Source organism: Galendromus occidentalis, unplaced genomic scaffold (assembly GCF_000255335.2).
Source record: "Galendromus occidentalis unplaced genomic scaffold, Mocc_1.1 scf7180000077495, whole genome shotgun sequence".
Classification (NCBI taxonomy): domain Eukaryota; kingdom Metazoa; phylum Arthropoda; class Arachnida; order Mesostigmata; family Phytoseiidae; genus Galendromus; species Galendromus occidentalis.
In genome coordinates this window covers 224,218-245,093 of record NW_003805483.1, presented here as the reverse complement: position 1 = coordinate 245,093, position 20,876 = coordinate 224,218, and positions in this window count along the sequence as shown.

The window sequence follows — 20,876 nt, the reverse complement described above, 5'->3', positions numbered from 1 at the left end:
CGGCGTATCCGACACGAAAGGCCAAGACGTTTCGGCACAACTTCTTTATCGTCGTTGCTCCCGTCGCTTACGAGGTCGGTGTTGTTCCGCATGCCTCACACGAGACGCGGTGTTCGGCAGAAGAGGGACGAGGAGCAGCGGAGAACAGGAAAGGAATTGTTGCGTGATCCGCCCTTCTACTCCAGCTATACGACGACAACACGCTCTAATCAGTGGCAGTAAAGCCGAGTCAGATTCTTTTGTGTAACCGGGTCGAGCTATCATTATCGGATCAGTTACGTATCGTCGCCTACTACCTCTGTGGTTAGATCGGGCCCTCCAATCACGGCGTTCCTCTGTCCCTTGACCCGACTCAAGCATATACTTAGGCCCCAGGGACCCGACGGCGAGCCGCTCCTGAGGACAGTAATTTAAATTCAACGTGGTGCGTCGGTCGTCGTCAGTGATCGGAAATTCGGAATTCCCCGCCTAGGCTGAATCCATTTTTCAACTTTTCCCTCAGGAAAGACTCTAAAAATTGAGTGGTCGGTTTTTATTGGCGCTTGAGATAATCATAGTTCTCTCAAAGTTGCCCTCGCGGTCGGACCAGAATCATGTTTATCCATCAGGAAGGTTAAGAAGCTGTTCCTCGAACAGGAGGTCCTTCTTCGGTCGAGCCAACGCAGAGGTTCCAGAGAACAAGAGAAAAGGAGGAGGAGGAGGAGCTAAAAAAAACGACAAGGAAAGCGAGTCATCGTCATTCGACCCGGCTGACACCACGTCCGACCAAAAAACGCCTACTTCATGAAGGGAGTCGTGATTGAGACGAGGACAAAAAAAATGTTGACAAATCGAATTGGCCGAGTGGAGGCCTGACGGAATTTTTGCTCCCGATCCGCCGCTCGCTACTACACACAAACGACAGCTCGCTTGAAAGCCTGTCTACAGTGCTGTACGCCGCCGGTTACAAAACCAACAGTCTGTCCGCTTTCATCTAAGATGCGAGCGACGGCTGTCAGGGCCCATTGCAACTGAGCTAATATTTCCACCGATCCCGAGCGTGGGCTCCCAGTCAGTGGCCCTCCCGCACGCCCAGTTGCCCTGGGGCCAGCGGCCGATGCGCATGCGGGGCACAGCTCACGCGGGAAGCAACCGGGATCAAGTTGCACTCTGGTGCATTACGAACAAAGCAAATATTGACAATGCTTTCGTGAGCGGACGATTCGTCGACGGAGGAACACTCCGCAAATCCATCACAGGTATCATCGCGCATGCCCCCCCCCCCGCCCTCTTGCCCACGCACACTCACTCACACACAGACGACGAGTCGAGGTGGGCTTCTCGAATTCCGCTTGAAACATTATTTTGCAATCGGCTGAGCTCTTCGGACCTTATCACCGATCGTCCAACCTTCGGGCACAAGAAATACGGCGACGAGGAATATTTCTCCTCCGCGTCGGAGTAAGAGCTCCTGATCTCTCAGACTACGGATTCCGATTTCCCTCTTGGACCATGTAGGCGATTTCGGCACCGAGCTCGCATCACGAGCGATACTCTCAGCTCTGCGTGGTTCTCCGTCGGTTTTTCCCTGAGAATCCGGAGCGATGATCCCTAGGAGACCAGCCATGCAGGAAACGCTGCTTTCCCTCGGACTTCCGGTGATTGTCGGGGTTGTGGACGGCGCGTTGCCCGGATCACGAGAAATTCGACGTAGTGACGTACTCATGGAGCGAATTCACACTCGCGGCGTTGTGGGTGTACTCGGAGTACGATGGCGCCAATAAGTTTGAGAATTCGTCCTGAACAGAGGCTCTCGGCAAAGACTGATACGTTCCCCTTCACGCTCTCCACGTCGGAATCGTGGATCTCTGCGCGAGACAGAACTTTGCTGCCTCGATATCCGGTTGCCCCATTCGACAATCGCAATCAATCGCAGCCCTCAAAAGCAAAATGTCCGAATGGTGAGGAACGGACATGTTTCCGGTCGTTGCCACCATGATATGAACTCCATGTGTCGTATTCAACGACGACGACCGTCGTACCGTCTTTGGCAGCCGGTCCGGATGTCTCCGCCAGGCGGCCGCGGCGATTTATCCAACGCTTTCGGTTGTCGGGCGAGCGTATCCGTGCCGGGGCTTGGCGAGCTACGGATTGTCCCCAAGTTGTTCGCGGGGCTGTAACGAGGAGATCATTTGCCTTCTTCTGTTTGGCCAAATTGGCCATAACGCCCGTTACTCTACGTTCGGCTTCACCAACAACCATTCCACATGCTGGAGGGTCGGGGCCTATCCAGGACCGTTGTCCCGTGGCCGTTGCCTGAAATACTCGGCCGGCAAACAACCAGAGGGATGCCAAGATGGGGCGGCAATGGCAAGCTTACTAAGCGGCGGTGCCCCACGCGACGTAACAGCCGTCGTATAAGACGGGCAAACCGAGCGACCAGCCGAGCAGCGGTCATAAGCTCGCCGCCACTCCGCTCATAAGCTCACTAGCAGCCTGTGTGGCACAACGGTTGGCGTGCGTCTGCGAAGAGCGGTGGAAGCACAGCAGCAACAAAAGTCACAAAAACCTACCAGACAGCACCAGATAAAAAGTTATGCCAAATATAGCGCTCGGGGAGTGGGGAAGCGGCGCTGTGGAACAACCACAAGTATTCGACCGCTTTCGTAACATATCAGAATTACGGCATTCTTTCCCACCCCTTGCTTCCCGTGCAGTCGCTGTCAGACGCGGTTGACTTCGAGTTTATCCTTTCGGTTTCCGCTTATTCCCCGCATCGCACATCCAGATCCCCGACCCCGGCAAGGCGTCTCGTCGTCATCATGGCCGACACACCGAAACCGCGACAACATCGTGATGGTTTTAGTGGCGTGTAATGCTCGATTCAGTTTGCGAATGACGAGGAACATCCCACCACAGACATACGGAGCCATCCGCCTGCGAGAAGGCCCGGGAACAGCCAGGAGAGGACCTGGCTCGTGGGGTGCCATCTCCATTATGCAGACTAAGCGCATATAATCCCTCGAATATCTGTCTCATTAAAATACAAATTTCTACTTCTTAATGATGGCGATTAAATATGTACATACTTCTCCTATCCATCCCATCATTCAAATAAGTCTGGCTCCCCGCCGTCTGAAGCTATTTTTGCTTCTTCCGCACGAGCTCAAGTGTCTGCATATTGCGACAATGAATTGTAGAGTCGGGTCCACGCTTGAACTTTGTCCAGCACTGGCTGGATGAAGAATCTACGAGGCTCTGTCGGAGCGTTCGCCCTCTCGAGCACTCCGGTGAGGCCACTTCGATTGAAGCTATGCATGAAATGCAAGGGAACCGGAAGTCGGGTATTTCACCAACCGAGCGCTGAAAATCGAAACGATTAGCTGCGGGGCTTCAGCTCAGTCCGAATGCCGAAGTCCTCAGTAAGGGGTGCTCTAGCCCAAAGCAACGATCCTCTCTCCCTCGATATCTGTCTAGTCCATGTACCGCTGCGATAGCCTGTCCGTTTATGTACACAATTAGAGCAACATGTTCAAGATCATACGACGTGCATCTCTTCACTTCCTGAGGTCGTTTGTCGCGCTGACATCTGTCCATCGTCTTCGGCTAAAAGGAACGGGGCCTGTGACTCATCTCGTTCGCCCCCGTCTCCGCCCGTCTCTGCGGCTGTCCTCTGAATAGGCTAAAGTATCCTTTCATCGAGTGTGTGTGTGTGGGTCCTGAGCTCTACTCGTAACGAAGCCGCGAGTGCTGCTCTAGGAAAATCCTAAATAAGAGAAGCCTCGAAGCTGGTCCTATCGTGGCCCTCGTCGTTACTCGTTCGCATGCTTTCGCCGAAACCAAAAGCTCATGGTCTTCAGATGAACGATGCCGAGTTCCGAGCGCTTGAATGTCCCATGACTGGATGTCACCGGAGCGCTCAGTGTACAGCTGGGTTTCGTCTCGTCGAGAGCCAGGCGAACGTCACTTGGTGAGCAGCGTCGGCAGCCACATCAACAACAACAACGACGACTGAGATGAAATTTCGTAGCGTGCGTCATCGTCTCCCTTTTCACTTCATTCTCAACTCTGCTCCACTCCGTCTGCTCGGTTGTAGGACCGCTATGGGGAGCGATATGAGTAATTCGACATCGTTTGGTGGCTTGTCAGCCGAGCGTCCGGTCCGTCCGGTCAGTGTCTCCTAAGTGATCAGATTAACAAAGGCCCTTGTACCCGATTCGTCTCCGTCGTCGAGTGCGCCACAGTGCATGAGAGGTTTCTCCGTCCCGGAGCAGCCACCGCCGCGCCGTTGAGGGGGAGGTCTCGAATTTCCAATCCGATAAGTTTCCGCTCTCCGGGGTATCGGAGTGGTGCCTACAATCTTCAACGAGGGCAATGCAATACTTCAAACCACTCCTCGGAACGCTTCTGAGGGACATATGCGTGGAACGTTATCCGCCAAGACGGGCGCGCGCTCCATTTTCCGCGCACTATCACTACGCAGTTCATCTCACCGGTATCACCGATTGGGTACTGCTTCCAAAGAGGAATCCCAGCAGACAATGTTCCCGGTTGGACCTGAACCTGGGACCCGCTCTTCCATTGACGACTTTCCGTACGGAATTTCCGTGAGGAGACTCGTCGGGGACTTGGACCGGCAGGAGGAATCGAGAGCAACCAAGCACCACCCGCGCGAGCGGCGTTCTTCCACGAAGTGAGAGCGGCCTACCACGAATTGAGTTCACGAAAGTTTATTCCGTGGAGAACGCATTTTGAAAGGGGACAGCGAAATGCTCTGCACTCCACCGACCGACCGCCCATCGGTCGGCCAAGAACGGAGCCCTCCGACTTCAAGCTCGGCTATGGGGGGGGGAAACCTAGACGGAGGGACAGCGGATCTCCCACATACACTCTGCACGCAATCGAGATCACCGCAAGGCCTGACAAACATTTTGGCCTCGAGGACGCATCACAATTAAATCGTCCTTCCACATAGAGCGGTACCCGGTCCTTCTGTGCGTTCCGTACGAATCCGTGGAGTGGTATTCACGACGAAGCGCGAATAATCGCGACGTCAAAGAATCCCTTGGACTGCGCTTGATTGATTTGGCAGTCCACCGTAGGTTCCTTTTTTTTCCTTCTGTTGGTGGCTGGCGCCGCAGCTTCCCCGTAGCCAAACGTCATTACTCATGGACCGAGCGAGTAGCCAACGGGAAAGCGGGAGCCTTTCTTCAATCTCAGTTATTCGTTCCAATAATAAAAGGGAAAGAAATCCAATATCATCGACCCCGCGGCCCGAGAGGGCTTCCCTCACGCTAATTACACGCGGGGGAGTATGTTTGGCTCATGGCTGGGGGCGGTGGTAACGTCCGCGGCGGTTGTGGTGCTGCCGGCGGCGGCGAGGGCCGGGAGCATCCAGACTCGGAAGGACCAACAGACACTGTCCTGTCTCTGCGTCCCTTGTCCAGTGGGAAGTGCATTGAATATCCCCTCTCGGCAGGAAGTGATAAAATTCACTTCCGTCCCGGGCTCGGTGCAGCAACCGAGCTGCTCGCGCCCGAAGTTCCGATGCTCTCGAAGCCATTTGGAAGTCGCATTTCCTTTTTCGATAATCTGCTGCGAAGCCGCTCTAGGGTTTTGCTCTACGAAACTCCCAGCCCCGGTTCCTGATACTGCAGAGATACCGAGAGGAGCTGGAGCGTCGTGTGAGCAATGAATGAAAGTGAAATTCGCTCGAACGTGATGTTAGTTCTTCTTCACTCTTAAAAATCTCCCTCATCGCTCCGTTTCCCCCTCCCCCTCCTTTCCCGGGCCGTCAGTCAGTCAGCCAGTTCGTCCCGTCTGCCCACTTGCTCGTCCGCTGGTCGCTTCGCCGACTGGCGTCTGCTCTCGTAAAGCTTCTCTTTGGAGGGCTTCTTCGGAGGCAAAATTGATCTCCTCAGGGAACCGGGTACTCCGTCGAGTCGAGATGGGCCTCCCGAATATCCATTCCATACTTGGCTCCGCTGTATTTCATTTCTTCATCTCGTCCATCGTATTTTACGCACAGACTTCTTGGAACGTGTCGTCTATGACGCACGTCTGTGCACGAGTAGATCTGCATGCATACGAAGTAGGAACGACGACGGAGAGGAACGAGCGAAACATTCGTTCTGTCTCGGATGGGTCTCAATTACGATTTGCTCGGGCTGATGGCGGAGTAGATGAGGTTCCCTCTGAATACCCGCATCGAACGGGGGACGAGAAAAGACGGGGCGACGGGTTCGGAACGAATATTGAAATTGTGCTGAGAACCAAATTCATGATTACGTCTGGTGGTCCCTATTCCTGTTATTGTCAAATTCTATTCAATACCCAACCCAGTATCCGGGGATCGGAAATCCCTTCGATTTCCTTAGCCTGACCCCGCCACGAGTGATCTGCGAGAACATTTCGCAATCCACGTGGTTGACGTGCGAAAATCCGAGCGAGCTTCCCTTTCTGCTCGTATCCTTTCGGTCTGGACCTCCCACAGGAGGAATTAAGGTCGGCTGCGAGGCCGTTCCCAACTTGCGATGAACGTCCTCAGCAATAATAATAATCTGTCACTCTAAGATCGTGATATAAGATGTAGCCTTGAGGATCGTTACGGAGAAGTAATAGCAGGGTATCCGGGAGCCGTCGCCTCCAATATCTTAGCGGGTATGTGTGCGTGCCAGTCACTCACTCCTGCGTTCATTCGTGTGATTATCGCGCTCTTTATGGTCACTGCGTAAGTGAGAGCAGAAGCGAGTCAGTCACTCCGAAAGCCTCGCTTGAAGCGTAAGAGGGGACTTCTGGGGGGTGAGGCGGGAGCCGCAGATTGCGCCAAGGACACGGCGTCGTTCGGGACTGACATCCCGAGACAGTTGTCGTCGTATTGAGCGCCCGGCGCTATGACGGATAGCGGGCCTATCGGCTATTTCTGACAGGGACGTGAACATTCACGATCTTCCTCGTACCCGTGAAAGCATTCACGATCTTCCTCGTACCCGTGAAAGCATTCACGATCTTCCTCGTACCCGTGAAAGCATTCACGATCTTCCTCGTACCCGTGAAAGCATTCGTGTGAAAGTTGAATTCTACATTCCGTGAAAGGGAAGGATTCCAGACCCGACCTTTTCATTAACGATTCGCTGAAGAGGCCCGGGATCGATTGAGATAGGAGCCGGGCTCGCTCAGAACCTTCGTGAAGCATTTCTGGCTTTCGCCGGCGCGCTGACTTCTGCGCTCCCCGTCGCGTTGGGCATCACTGTCCGAGAGCATCTGCTCGTAGAGGTACGTGTGCAGGCTCGGAAGCACTTGCGCAAGCAAACGCGGGAATCGGTAAATACGGCACGACGCTTGAACGCCAAGTCCGACGGTCGGTTGTAATGTCGGAGAATGTGTCGTTTTTTGTTTGCTAATTGCCCTGTCGTACGCAGGACTTGCTGCCGCCGCTCTCGTTTTATACGCCATGTAGAAATAAGTCCGCCGGATGCCTCCGACTGCTCCGCCTGAACTAATAGAAGTCCTGTTTCCGAGAGGCCGGGGAATCTCTCCAAAGCTCGTGAGTGTTCAATCTGAGACTCCCAGTTCTGCCAGAAATACGTTCAATTAAAAATTTGCTCCTTCCGACCGACTCGAGCGACTTCATGATTTTTTTATTAAACACTCGATCGCGGTCCGTTCCCGGGACATGCTCCACATTCCGGCAGCGAATATCCTTACGGCGGACGTCGTTCTCCCGTGATGACGTGAATTTAATCAGTTTATTCCGCTGACGCTCCATTAGGTTTGACTGAACCGCAGAATAGAAAGAGGAGAAGCGCCTGTCATATGTCCAGAAGAACGTTATTCCTCGAGGGACGTCATTCGATCTTCTCGAATTCCCCCACCTGTAGCGGGTGGTTTCACGTAGTCAACCCCCATCCAGCAGTAACCAGGGAAACTCAAGCTTTTCTTCCCTTGAGCTCATGCTACATCTCGCGGACGAGCACTGATTTATCCGTCACCCGACCCCGGACGAGATCGCTTCGCGCTGTCGACAAGAGGGAATTTCCCAAAATTTCGAAGGAAGACGACACAGAATGCGCAGCGGATCGAAGCTCCTGATTGTGCATACACGGAAGAGTCGCAAAGCAAGGCTGTTGTCCCTTGTTTTATGTGGAGCGCAGCTCCTCGTAAAATTACGAGGGGTCGTGTTTGATATTCATTGAGGCAGCCGAAGGAACCGGAATCGTAGTCTCGAAGTCGCAGCTGCAGCAGCAGCGGCCACGAAAACAGGCCTGGGAGCTTGCGCTCCATAAACCCAAGGTCAGAGGAAGCAAGAGTTGAACTCCCACGGAACTCCGAGATGCGCTATCCTAGACTCAGGTATACTCCAAGGGTCAGAGGGATGGCTCAGAACTTCGTGCCGAGAATTTCGTGGGCCGTTGCCCACTTGGACAGATCGGGATAAGGGATACGGTCTAACCAGCGATCAGGTTCCGCTTGCTCCCTAGGAAGGGGAGTATATATTCAGATGAGCTTGTCTCGAGCGAAGGAGAAAGGAAACTGAGATTACGCCACCGGCAGGGTGATTAGCGAAGATGACGTCCAGTCATCCAAGCCCATGACCAACGCGGACGGCTAGCAACGACGTCATTATTGCTTTATCCGACATGGGAGGAGAAATCCACTGGGAGAATCCGCAGATAAGGAGCACACTGACCAGGAGTAATCCTGAATTAATACAACGGCTTGAGCCGACCGGGGAGAGCGGATGCTGGATGGGCCTGGAGAGAGCCGGTAAGGGACATAGAAAGATCCTAGGAGACATTTTGCCTGTCACACAGACATTGGCAAGGAGAGAAAAAATAACGGGTCGACAGCAGCCGGGAGAGTCCCCGCTTCCCTTGACAAACGGTCTCTAGTGATCATTGCTGCATAGCAGAAGCTAACATTTGTATCAGCGTTGCTCTTCGAGCAAATCAGAAGGAAATTATATTCGATTCGTCGACGTTCGACGACAGACTTCCAGGCAATCACAGCGCTGCGTCCTCTCCCCGATCTCCCTTACCGACAGTCCCGATTGACTTATGTAGCTGGAAGATAATACTCGACGAGGTTTCCGAGTCACGATGGCGGCTCCCGCCGAGCCGGAGATTGTAAAACATTAGCCTCTGCTCAGCCTGGAGCTGCCGGGCGTGAATATCGGCAAAGAGGACGTGGGTTCCGTCGAATGAATCGCTTTACAATGACTTTATCACCGACGCACTCATAACAGAAAAATTGTAATGATCATAGCGATAAGGACAACGACTTCGATAAGATCAAACCCAGCTCACTGGGCCCGGAGTTCCCGCAGGGTCGGGGGCGTTGCGTCGTCTGCTCACTCGGACGGACTATTACAATCGAAAATCTGTGCAGCCAGCAAGGATAGATTTACAATCCACTGTAATAAAGCCATTGCGATTAACGCTGCATTCTCGTCGACAACGGCTTCCCAGTACGATAGCAGACGATTAAAGTATTATTTCTATCTTATCTTTAATGAGCGTCGTCGAACGAGCCGCTCAGAACCCGAGTCGCAGGAACCCACGCTAGCGGGCGAAGAACAGGAATCTCGATTTAACTCGACTGGCGCACCACAAAGGATATCAGTTAGTAAATGAGAAGACATGAGAGGATCCCGACCTTTTCACAGGATGCTGTCGATCCGAGGGGCGGGTCGGAGCGTCCCCTCGTAATCAGATCACAACCATCGGAAATTGATTGATTCCTCGAACTGCGTGAGCGATTGCCTCAGGATTCGGGATGGATGCAGAATGGTACACTCCCGAGTCCCCGATGCCACGGGTGCGAAAGCTGCGTTTGGGGACAAATTGTTTCGACTTCCGCGCCGACTGAGATGTCACCAGTGAAAGGAGAGAATCATCAGAAACTGCCGCGAAGGCCACGCGTGTCGATTAGATCCCGACGGAAAACTCGCCCAGCGATCATCGGACTCTATCCGAGAATCATCAGTCCGTGCTTGAGAGAATTAACCATCGGTCTCAACCACGGTAACTTGCTCGCCCTCAGCGCGGCTGTCGCGCAAGCAAAGCCTCTTACAGGAATATTTTCTTCATTGCTCGACGGAAATTGCTTCCTAAACCGACAAGAGCAGAGACCACGACCCAGAACTTGTACCTCGGGACGAGGTTGAGCTTGACTGATCGGCATTCCGGTAGAAAGCATCTTTATGACGTATGCGAGTCTACTGCTCGCCTCCCATTGTGCTCGGTCTGACGGCAGGCAGGCAGGCAGGCAGGCAGGCACGAAAAGCAACATTCTTTCCCTCTTGACGTCCATATTCGAAAGTATTTACTGCTACGTGCGCTCATGTTCCCCGTCGTCCTTTCGCTTTCAATCTCGCGATCCTGGTACGCGATCGTTCGCTGGCTTGCTGGCTGCCGAGCGGAGAGAACGCTCGTTGGCGTCTGTTCGGTCGTAATCATATTATAAGCATCACACTCTTTTCTCCCCCGACGCAACTTTCTGAATTACAATTCCTCCGTTTCGACGGGCGTCGGCTAACGAGTGGGGCTCGCGCATTCCACTGGCTATGTACCGCAGCACGAGAATAATTGAATTTGTTGTCCCGCGTTTTCCGGAGCGGAAGCCAGACCTAAAGGTCTGCGCCTTCGGTGTCAGACTCCATTGGATGGCCGTTTAGACATACGTGGATTTACGTAGTGCACTGACGTTGTATCAATTCGGTTAGCGAGGGGGAAGTGAATCCTCCAGAAGAATCAGGGCTCGGGTGGAAGGGTCAACATTCCCGTAGACGTTCTCCGGAACTCCAATGAGGGCACCGAACGGGGCTCCGGGGCTGCGAGATGAAAAATTTTGTTTGAGCTGCCGCGTCAGTGTCCCGAGTGATGTTCCGTGCGTGTCGCAGCGGCCGCCTACGTCGTCATATCTGTGAGATATTGCGCGTGTCTACGTGCTCCAAAGGTAAGTGTTTGACCGAACAGCTCCCGACGAACGTGATGTCGATGCAATCCGTGTCTCCGCTCAGAGGCTTTTGCGCTAAACATTTCAAAATGATGATCAAACACGACGGCCGCGGTGCGGTACATATCCGAAGAATTTCTTCCTTCAGAGAATACCAACTCTAGATCTGTAGGCATGAACTGATAGAGTTTTCTCATTCCGCGATCGCAAAGGCTTGCTTGCGCACCGTGGCATAAATCGGTCGCTCCGCGAGCGACGGAGGCGATTGCGTTCTCTGAATTCTTAACGAGCAGCTTCAGTCAGGGCTGGCAGTGGAGCAAGGGAGTCATTACAAAGCAATTACTTCAGACTATGAATGACTAGACCTGGAGCCTTCGGCGCTGCGGGAAACATCGAATAATGCCGACGAGCTGCTCAACTCCGCTGTTCTCTCGCTCAAGCCTCCGTTGGGTGCGCTGAGTTTAAGTAATGAGCTAGAATGGCGATTTCTTGTCCCAACCGTTGCTACGGGGCCGAGAGTTCCCTCGTGGATTCTCCTCGGTGCGACGATGAACTTCTGGAAATTTTCTCGGAATCAAATAATTTCAAAACGAGTGTATCCTGTTTGTCAGATTCGGCCTATTATCAGAAGCGAGGGATCTCCAAGCGTTCAAAAAAAGCCCGGCCTGAGAGTTCGTCACGGGCACAAGGGTGGGCGAGAGCGAAATCTGCAGGGGCATGCGATGGGCTCAGTGAGGGTGAAAAGCGTCGGATTTTATGATTCGACTTCTTCTGGGCAGAGCTCACTGAGATACGTGATCTCGCCCGAGGCGGGCAAAAAAGCAACGAACAGCTTTCGGGGGAGATGCCACCGGTGTCAGGTGAACTGACTGGCCAAGCGGTGCCGCGGACTCCCTTCTTTATCTCTCGGCAAAAAGCGAGGATCGAAGATTTGGCGTATCTGCGCGATGAACGAGTTTCGAGTGATTTTCCGATGCAGGAGTGCCCGCGTGGCAGCGTCGGAAGCCTCGACCGTACGCTTCGCATGAGAACGAGAAAATTCCTCTGAAAAATAGATCCAATATTCATTAGCGGGGACCTGAAGGACCTCCGAAGTGGTCGACACTTTGTAAACAGATGATGTAGTATGTCTAGAAACAAATTGCGCCTGAGTCACCACTTAAGTTTTTAGACGGACTTGCTCTGGGCGATTAGTAAGAAGTGTGCCTAAGGGAATTTGATCTCGATAAGAGTACGATAGAACGAACAGCTCTCGGAGAGAGTGTAACACCCCTACAGAGCGAGCGGGCGAGCGAGCGAGCAAGCAAGCGACAAAACTCATTAAGAGAGCCTCTCTCCCGCACAAGTCGGTGCGGCCTGTCGCCGCATAGGTGAAATCGAAATACAACATACAACACCCAGCGCCCCTCGAAATAACTAACCCCTGAGCAAATACGAGACGCTGATGAAAAGCCTCGTCGGCTGGGAGTATTTCTTAGCGATTCGGATCCCATCCATACGGGGAGTTGCTCACAGATGGGGAATTTCCCCATGCCCTCCACCCAAGGACTAAGCCAGATCACGAATTAACAAACATCAAGAAAGTACTTGGTGACTCTGGTACTTTTTGACAATTGCGACTGAGTGCTCCTGAAAGCTCCTGAAGTTCTGATACCAATTTTCTCTCGTGAGAGTATCTTAGCGCGGCGCTGTTCGGAAGTCGAGCATTCAGATTCACGTCTTCTGGATTGGCGGAACAATGGGGGACTCTCCCGATGCTTTGAGGGCCTCTCGTTTAATTAATGGCTTTCGCTAGGAGCTGATTTCGCCTATTCGCGTCATGGGATATTCTGAATAACTCCCGCAAGCGTAATTCCATTCCAGTTTGTTTCAAGTTCCTCTTTGAACTCCCTCGCGGCGAGCCATCGGGGACTGCGTTGATTTTTCGCTCCATTTCCCATTCCAACATGGGAAGATGTCTGACGCAGAGAACGAAGACAGATGGCACTTAACGACTTGACTCAACGCACAACACGGGTTGAGCCCGCGTCGTTCGTCGCTCGAATCCGCGAGGGTCGGTTGTTTCAAGCCTTCATTGATTGTCTTTCCGGGACTCTATTCGACCCCGATCCCGATTCTCCCACGGCTGCGATGGAATTAATGGACGAACGTCGACAGGGACTCCGTGAACCAACGTAATCGTCCATTCGAATTTTCAAGGTGTCCCATCCAACGGGAGGAGATAGACCTTCGGAGGATCGGCCCCCATATAATAATTCTGAGAGTCCTATCTCTGGGTCAAATAGCTCTGGAGTCTCATACGTATCGGAGCTCTGCTTTCGGCAAGGACACAGGCTCCCGAGAGCGAGAGCTCATCTGTGCAAAGCGTCTCCAGCTTCCTCTAGTCACGTTCTCCAACAGTTCATCGCCACCTGCTCCTAAAAACTCAAGTCTTTTGAGAGAAATCCTCCTGTACCGTGGAGAACAACAGTCTCGATGTCCTGATATGAGAGACTCCGTCTCCTGTTTGTCCTAGCGGGGAAATGTGATTATGGGACTCTTCGAATAAAGGAAATGAAACATAAAAACGTTCTGCGAGCCCTGGGAGAAGTAAGACATCGAAAATTCACTCGACGACGAGAGTTGATCGCTCCTATGGCCGTCGATGGACGTATTTTGGAGACGACGACGCTGTGTATTACAAGCAAACTGATTGAAACAGATGGTCAGCGTAGATTCACCCCCTGGGAGGAAACTAAGAGAGATTTGTAGTTCTCATTTGCTTTATGGAGCTCGGATATCGGTCGAGAAACGCGCTATTTGAGCTCGCCGAAGACCAATACGATCCCTTCTTTCTCAGCCGTAGTAATACTGCCATACCAACGGAGAGACACTCAGTAAGCCACCGTTTAAGGTCAGCTGTGACACCACCGTACGGCTCTGCAACCGGGCGACGTACTAAATCGCAATTTCTCTCAATGGACAAAACTACTGGGAATTCGTAAGGGTCCAGCATACCCGGACACCGCTCGTTTCCCGGCTCCGATCGGACGAGCGCTCGAGTAGGAGTTCAGCACGAATCAGAGGAAGAGCAGCGTTGTAAGAGTAGGCGTGCGTCATCGCGTGAGGGGACGCGAATCCGAACGCGCGAGAACTTGATGATCTTGGGGCGAGTTCCTGATCGGGTCGGTGAGGCTATTAGACTCGACGGTGTCAGCAAAGGAATCTTGACGATCATCGTCCCGATACTGCACATGCGAATGCCCGTGCAGAATTTTCGTGGCTCGCTTGTTCGTTTCTCCTCCGCGCTATTCCTGTCCTCGGCTTGCGAGCCGGTCTGCTAACCGCTAATTATTATCCTCCGTCAGCTTCTTCCTTGATATACAATGTGTTTGTGTGTATATTATCATAATCACTGCGCGTTTTGCTGTTTTACGGCCGTGTTTACACCCTCATAAAGCCTCCATGGCTCGAACGGTGGCCGAGCGAACGGCTGGCGTGGGCTTTCAACGTACACGGTTTCTCTCGAGTTCCCCATTCTAGGGTATATGGGATTAATGAACACTCCTATCGGAGCGAAGAACGTTCCATGCAGCCGCCCGCCCGTGCAGCCTCGCCTCACGTATGTGTATCCATGGTGGGTGTTCCAGCACGGGGGTGTGCGTGTTTACAATGCGCAGTTGGATAAGATATGCGTATTGTGCCGGAATTCAGCTGGTCGAGAGCGCATCCAAGCCGAACATGGTGCAGAATGGCCGGCACGAGGAAATATTGAATACAACAGCAAATCTCAAACATGCGTACTCTTGACCAACTTCGGCCCCTTGAGTCGGGAGCCGGAATCTTCGACGGGGGTCTGCGACTCAAATATATTCCGCAGGGTAGGAAAAACTCTGAAAGGACTGAGCACCGTCGAATCGGAGGAATAGGGCAAATCCGACAACGTGGAGTATGCACGATGTTGAGACCCCCTGGGAAGATCTCGAACCCGAGGTCGTTGAGATGCGGGGGAGTTCGAGCACCACCATCCATACCTATCTGCTCTGATTTTGAGCGGTCGGTGCGTGTTGACGCGGCGGCTCCATCGGACATCGGTCGGCGAAGGCTCCCTTGATGTATATCAGGAATAATGAAGAGCTCGGAGGTTTTCATCGAAGTGACACAGCTCCCTCGTTCCACGGTGAGAAAATGTGAAATTGATCATGTACGCGCCGAATTCTGTGCTTGACGCATAATTGATGTCCGCGACGTCGTCGTTCAGAGTTACAAAACCATAATGAATGATCCGTTTGATGACGGGAGCTCCTTAAGCAGCTGCGGGGCGTCTCTCCTGAATACATTCTTCGAGAGGAGAGTGAGCTACCGATATTACCGCGCGGAGGAAGTGACGCGTCCAGTCAGAACTTTTAAATCTGCCACCAGAACTATTCGTGACGGGGCTTGACAGTGAACTGGAGCGCCCTCCTCATCCTAACTATCCCTCGAGGGTGTTTTCCACGCCGAGGACTTCGGATGACTATTGCGTGAAGTCTTTTGAGTTTGAGGAGCGCGTCCCTTATCTGCAAATTCGCGGGGTACAATGGCAGCGGAATAAGGTACCTACTTGTCTTCTTCGTCTCCCGAGATGTCCGTTTGCCGGACTGAGTGCATGACATTTCCGAGAAAGAACGCCGTTCTTGGAATCCTCGACGGTTGCGGCAAGCGCCCCATCCATCCAGCGGACTTTTTTGCTTCCCTCGGAGATTCCAGAGAGGTGCGTCTTGGCCGTAAAACAGTCGCCTCCTGTGTGGGGATTCACTGCGTAGGCTGCTCGCAGACGTAAGCGTGTGCTGAACGATGCTACGAAATCAGACCCGACCGCGTGGCCTGGGTGCGCCGAGCGAGTCTAAGACGTTCGGCAGAGACTGCTTGCTTGCTGTTTCAACGGAGATTCCGTCGACGACGCGGTCGTGGCCGTATTTGCCGATCGGCTTATGAGTGCACACAAGCGGCAGTCCTATATGAACCATGCAAACATTCGCACCAGCGGCGTAAGATATTTACATTGAAAACCTCTTAGCTATGTCAATATGAGCCGAATACTTTCTACGTTATTAGACGGATTCAGCTGTCTCATTGGCTTTTCAAAATGATGAGAGCCGCAACTTGAGGTATAAGTACCGAAAAGTTGCTCGTGGGAGCTTCTCCGAGAGATACCATCACACAACATCATGGCATGGCTCCGCAGAACTTTCGCGAGCGGAACAGGTACACCCTCGCCCATAATTTGGAGCATTCGCCTCTCACCGACCCGGGAATGAACTGAATCTATATGCTAGCGATTCTTCTCAGATCCCGCCTTGACTCGAATTCACGCTTGACGATACCTCTTTGAATGATTGGGGGGATTATGCTCCATTCTTGAAATACGGATGCAGCGCTCGTCGATAACAGATTGGCACCCTGTCTGCCACCCACGAGTGGGACCGAGCAGACCGAGCGGATGAAAATCACATTGTTTGTCTCGCGAATTTCCGAAATCGAACGGGAGCTGCAAGTGAAGGGGTAGCCCCGTCATCCAGGTTATCGAATCGGCGGACGAAGGAGTACACAGCATCAATTCCTAAAAGGCAAGGGTTGACTTGGTCCAGAAGCTCGGAACCTCGGAGCTGGCCACTTGCGGTAACGTGGTCAGATTGGGAGCCAGTTATCCGTACAGGTCGGGCATCCGGCACGTACGGCGAGAGCACGTCCAGTGCGCTGGACGCTCTATCTCGAAACAATTAAGCGGCCATTTATTTGGACATCGTTTGTCATCCGCGAAAATTGTCACTGTTGAAAGAATCCGTGCGTTTAGCGTCATTGTCGCCGTATTAGCTCTTCGCTCAGACTCCGAGGAACTCTCGCGTATTAGCGCCTCGGAAGCACAAAATGTAGGGTCACAATCCCCATTTCAGACAAGAGCTATACGGGTGGTTCTCGAGCTTCGCGTCGTCGCACGGCGGAACTTCGGCCTCTGGTGAGGATTCCTTCGCATCTGCCTCAAGCATGAATCGCTTGTTCTGACAGCGTTCCCAGATGTGCACATGTAAGTATGCTAGACGCCTCGCGGCATTCTTCATTCCTCGCGAGCTGAGAATATACGATGGAGAAAAATATGAGGGACTTGAGATGAGGGAGGCGGCGGAGCCGACTGCTTCTCCGAGCGGGAGCAAATGGTTTTGTTCGAAAGGTTTTGCGATCCAGTTGTAAAGTCATTCTGTTCCCCGCTTCAATTCGTTTCAAATCGGAGAAATACCTTTTGTCCTCTCGCCTTCTTCACTATTGCTCCCTGGCTCTCTTCGGCTGATACGAGAATACGCACGAGCCCGTGCCTGGAGGGCACGACCAAACGAATGGAAAAGGAACCGCTCTATCAAAAGCCTCCTGCGGCGCAGCCAAACCTCTCGAGCTGAGAAACCGAAGTAGAAAAACCGCGAAGCTGCGGCCCTTGATCAACACGGAGGAATTCTCCTGCAAGGTCCACTAGGATTCCACGGGATCGGGCCCTGAGAAAGACCCCTGCAACCCGACCGCTCGGAACACTGAGGTTGCGAAGGAAGACCTCAACATCGATTTGGAGCTGAATCTTCCCGAGGGTATACCAATCGGTCGATTGCCTCTTTCGGAGCGGACTCAACTTACTCAACTTTCTCTGGATGGAGCTGGGAGCACCTGATCGCTGTAGCATGAGCACATTTATGTCATTGGCTTTCAACGAGGTCAGGTTCTCGACGCACTCGTCCATCGATGGAGAAAATATCGAGGAAGTCGTCGAGATTCGCTTACGACCGAGAATCACGCGAACCAGTGATCTTCCCCCGAGCTCAGACGTTGTGGAGCGACAAGCTAATAATCGAGATTTTTGATATCAGCGACTTCATTCTTCCATTGCGATAAAATGATGAACTGGCTTCGCCTCCCTCCCCTCGCAGGATTTCTCCTTCGTGAACCCCTTCTCTCAAGCACCACCCCTCCGCCTGATAGGAGACTCCCGACCAACGGGCGAATATCAGCGAGGTGGTTCGAAGGGAAGTCGAAGGCCCCGGAAATTAGCAGAGGCTCGGACGTTTGGAAGCCTTGTCCCAATCGCGACAGATTCGGGGAACTTTGTGTGGTCTGTGCTTCCCCGAACTCTCTCCTAGTCCATCGAGTGGACGCCTCTCCCGAATAGTCTGCGGTCGCAGAGGGCACAACAACCGATACCTGAGCACTCTGTTAAGAAAATATTGTGTCACACCTGGCAATTTGTAGCACTCGAGACCCGTCGCCTCGATCTAACTCAAAGCGCCCCGCTATTTTTGGGTCATCCGGTGGGTCAGCTGGACTGGCTGTCGGTCCGCTTGTCGTGCCGTATCTTTCGATCCCATTGATCCGGTGAACAAGTGCTGGTATTGGAGCGCTCCTCTAAGCTAACAATCGGGTAAATAGTGGGTCATTGCTGCGACAGAAACGGCTGAGAAGGAGAGCGACGAGTGCACGGTCCGCGACCTCATCGAGATAGGCAAATATTTTTACAAGTGCCGGGTTTCCCTCGCTGCGTTCAGAACTCGTCCCAAAGAACATGGGAATGTGGGGGGGGGAGAGGGGAGGAGCCCCACAGACGCAGACGAATTCTACACGGCGAACCCATCGCGCACTTTCAAACACACGATTTGCCCCGCGGTCCGTCCGGCTCTCGACCAGTCAACACAACAAGCCCCTGGCAGAGTAACAGAGGAACTCGCTCAAGGGCTGCGTGTAGTCAAACGGTTAGGCGAGCCTATGCTCGGACGACGACTGCGTCTTCCTTCCCGATGCTCGCTGACTTCGCTGTCGGCTCCGCATTACACTCGATTGGTTTTGTGATAAAGTCGACGCAGCTTTCACTCGGACAGGTTCCATCTACCACAGAGCGAAGACGCCGGAGGAGGTCATCTCAGAAACATCGGACCTCCCCTCCCGCCGAGAGAGTGACTGAACGAGCGATTGGGGGAACGAGCGCAGGATCCAAGCGTGGAAGGATCTTTGCTTAATGGTGCGAACAGGAGCTCAGGACTGTCTGACAGTGAGCAACTAAAGCAGCGGTCAGTTTAGTTTTAGGGTGGGTGTGTCATCTCAGTCGGTCTGCGTTGCTCATCCACTCTCTCAAGTCAGAGACAAGGAAGCAGACAGATAGCTCGCCCGCTCCGGAACGAACAGCTTGAACCGCCGACGACGTCTCGGGGCTTTGTTGGGGAGCTTCCTCGGTTCCGCTAAAACAACTCCACCGACGGAGATTTAGGAAGGCACCGAACACTCGAGAGCGGCGACCGCCACTGCAAAGGAACTTTTCCAATGCCAATGACAGCCGCCGCCGCCATCGCTATCGTCGCCGCAGTCTCAACGCCAACAACAGCGCCGAACGTGACGCGCAAAGTGAACGAGTTCATCAGCAGATTGGAGTGTTGCAGAAGAATATTCTTAGACAAAACTATCAACTCAGAGTGCAGTCACGTCAGACGCTTCCGGCAGGAGGTTCTGAGGATCCGCCTCTCGAAAGGTTACATCGGGAACTCTCGGACAGGAATCTCAGTCCCGATCCGCTTAGCGTGCCGCATCTCAGCCCTTATTTCAGGCGTCTTTCCTTCTTTGAGTGTTGGCGTTGGAATCGCACCGGCTCGAGAACCCGCTGTACGTTTGTCGCTCCTTCGGTGAGCACCCCCATGACGGCAATGTCAGCTCATCGAGCAGAGATTCAAGACGAAATGCTGCCGAAACGCCCTTCGTATGAAGGTCTTCGCTCTGATTTAATGCTCGTCATCTTCCTCCGTTTCGTCATGCGTAAAAACTCGGTTCTGTTTGAGCCGGCAAATACGAACAGGGTAGTGATGATGATGATTACGTTTTAAATACATCTGAAACACCTGTTCCCCAAAGTTCGCAGATCCCAAACGCAGAGCAGAGGGATTCTGATTCTCGACGTGGAGCGGATGGCCGTGGTTCGACGCGATCCGATTGAATCTGTGAACCGGGAATTCCGCGGAATCGGCCTAGCCTTGATTGACACCCCCTAATCACCACAATGATCGGGGTCCCGATTGAGAAACCCGGATAAGTATCGAGAGAATTCCGTCTCAGCCGGAACTCGTTTTTTTTGCTGCCGCTCTCGGTTCCTTCGCCGGCTAGTATTGTGTGGGAGTTTTCAAGACTCCCGTCGGTCTCCCCGCGGAAGCTACACCATCCGTCGTCCCAATCGTTACCCTCCTCGTCCCCGTCGCATTCTATTCCCTGTTTTGTCGTCCATGCTTGAGACAATCAGAAGCTATCCATCTAGTTGGACGTCCCGCACGGGATGGTGTCTCGCGGCTGCTCCTTCCCCTTCGTACGTCTCTTACAGACACAGAGGAGTAGACAGACCGACTTGGAGCAGAGTCTTAAATTTCTTTCCATCTGAAATCCCAATGAGTGCGAGCAGCAATGGCGGCGCCGCGGAAATCCCGAGTAAGCCCCGTTCGGATTCGTTCCCGTCCGTTTTCACATCATTAGGTGGGACTTGAAGCCCCTGCCGACTACGATGACTACGGAGCCGACTCGTACGAGATGAGGACCAGCGCTTGCCCACACGAGCCCACGAAATCTTCTCCCCGTGCGGCTGTCCGTCTAGACGACTGAACAGAATCTAAGAAGTGGACGAATCGCTGAAACTTTTATGCGTTCGTGCTCACACATCTGCAGATGACTGAGGTCCCGATCCTCAAGTCCCGGATCCTCGGTCCGCTTCGGAGCAGCATTCGGCGGAGATTTCGTACTTGTACTTCGGGTCATCGGGAGTGGCTGTTGAGAAAGACGAACTCCGCAGAGCAGTGAGCCCTCGGGAATCGATCTCGAACAATCTGCATCCGCCAAGAGCGAGTTCCGAATTTCAATGAAATGCGATACTAGAATTTTGCATCGTCGGCGTCGGGAGTCGGAGCTCAGGAGCC